Below are 2641 nucleotides of genomic sequence, written 5' to 3'. Positions count from 1 at the left end.
GGCCCTCATTTCTTATAGAGGCCCCAGGCAATACATCCTCCAGGCTGATTTTGTATTTATGGGGAAGGGGACAGCACCCCTTCCCGAGCTTTAGAGGCCTTGTAGGCCCCATCCTCCAGGACTGATTGGGAAGTATGCCCCCCTCCCCAAATTTTAAAGAGGGTCCCGGGGATCAATCCCAGACCGATTTTTTTAAATTTAGGGGAGTAGGGTGTTGGATCCCTTCCCTGAGCCTATTTCCGCCCGGGGAACCCGGCGGGAGCGGACATTTTCTTTTTTTCCCCTGCCCGCGAGCTCGTCAATGGAGAACAATTTGCTCCCACTGCTGGAGCACTGTAAAAATCTGCTCCCACAGGACAGGAGCAAACATGTGGCTGACTCCAACCAGCACCTAGATGGGCCGCGGGGGCTCTGAGTAGCATCCATGATCTCAAACATATAATGCATATGTAGGTGCCCGCGGTGGGCAGCAGGACGTCACCTCTTAAATCGAAATTGTCAGCTCCTGCGGGCACTGGATATGGGTGCGTGATGGTAAGCCTGCAGGGCTGCGGTGGCTTTGGGGCTCCACCTACCTCACCAATATTTGCCCATATAGTGGGTGCCCTCGGTGGGGAGCGGGGCACCTTTAAAATAACAAAAGAAGAAAAAAAAGAGTAATAAATGAGCCTCAAGAGCTGCTCATTTATTATTCATTGCTGCTTGCAAGGAGCGCCCCATAATGCTCTGCAGGGGATTTAAAAATTATATTGGTGATGCCCTTAAAAAGGGTAGGGGCACCACTAACCATAATTTTTTAATGTTGTAGAGGGGAGCAGCCCCCATCAACATTTTTAAAAAAAAGCAAAGTGAATCTCATGGGTCATTGGATACATTATCCTTAGACAGCATACCATAATATCATACATTTAAAACGCACTCAGAGCAGGAGCTGTATGCTCCTGCGCTGGAGTGCAGGGATCCCTTGTGGTTGGTCCTATGACTGCACTTTGTGGCCTGAAAAATGTTTAAAAAGAGAGTCAGATATGTAATTTGTTTTTCATAATAATTTATGGAAATATTTATGACAATCACTTCTATCTGTGAACTTATAAAATATAGATTTAATAATAGCTAATGATGACTTGTTGATAAAAACAATGGGTCTCCTTTATGTATATTGGTGTGCTGATCCCTTGATAAAGCCAATAGGCTCACCTTTTTATATTTTGCTGTTCTGATAAGGTCAGTAGGTTTGCCTTTTTTTAAATGACATCCTTTACAGGATTACATTACATAGTCAGCTGTGTGCGCCCATAGGGAATGGATGCAGGGCCTGGCTGAAGTTTGTGTGCTGGTGCGGGTGGAGGGTTGTAGGTGCAGGACAGGGCCTAAGCCCAACCCAACACAGTGCATGGCTAAAGGTCATTGTCAGCAAGACATAGGGCACCCATGGGGGTTGGGCACAGGACCCGGCTTCAGGAAAACCCTGTGCCCAAGGTAATCCACGCACGGGGATGGACATCTTACTTTACATTTATCTTACTTTACATTTAAAAGAACATAGACATTCCATGAAAAAAAACAAAGGTTAAGTGACATTAAAGTTAGGAATTGTAAAAATATTTTACTTTATGCAAAAAAACTTACCAAGTCACTGAACAAGCCAAAGGTTAAAAGGCTGTTATAGTTAGGTGAAAATGTCAGTTAAAACATCCTGTTTTAAAAGAAAACAACCACTGAAATTCATCAATAATAGTTATCTTACCTAACTATAACTTAACTATAAGTAACTATAATTTGTGCACTTGCCATGCACTGCTTACACCCTCACTTAGAACATCACTCACAGCATGTTTTATGATATCATTGATTAAATGACTGCTGACATCTGAAATTACATCATTGATGACAATACTATGCATGGAAGGGGTACGAGTTATAATTTATTTAGTGCACAAGTTATAGTTACTCAAGTTAACTATAACTGATGAATTTCAATGGCTTTGTTAATTGGAAATCCTATGTTTTAACTGACATTTTCACCTAATATGACATCTCTTTAATCATTTTTTTTCTTTAACACAAGAGATCCCACCCTATGGGGCCAAAAAATGTTTTAGGGGGGTTCCATGGATCTGTGGATCCACCGTGAGCCCCAATGAGGCCCGCTGGAGAATCGCAGTGGATCTGTGGCACAACAAAATAAAATAAATTGGGTTAGGCACCAAACCCCACACGGCTGAAGTCAGTGCGCTGCAGTGGTTGTGGCCAGGCCTTGCGCCCAACCCTATGCTGTACATGGAGATGGATATCTTACATCACATTAACAAACATAGAAATTCACCGACAAAATCAAAGGTTGAAGTAACATTATAGATAGGAATTTCAATGGTATCTTACTTACATTAAGAAAAACCTTATAAATACACTGAAAACAACAAAGGTTAGAGGGGCGTTATAGTTAGATTGAAATTTCAGTCAAAACATTACGTTTCAAACTAACAATATCACTGAAATTCACTAGTTATGGTTATCTCAGGTATCTATAACTCGTACCCCATAGTAACCATAACGCGCACCTTCGCCGTGCACAGCATGTACCCTCACATATGACATCATGATGTTCAGTGATTACATTGATAACATCCCTAATGGCATC

The sequence above is a fragment of the Lissotriton vulgaris genome, chromosome 3_1 (assembly GCF_964263255.1).
Source record: "Lissotriton vulgaris chromosome 3_1, aLisVul1.2, whole genome shotgun sequence".
Taxonomy (NCBI): domain Eukaryota; kingdom Metazoa; phylum Chordata; class Amphibia; order Caudata; family Salamandridae; genus Lissotriton; species Lissotriton vulgaris.
Note: the sequence above shows the minus strand (reverse complement) of the source record.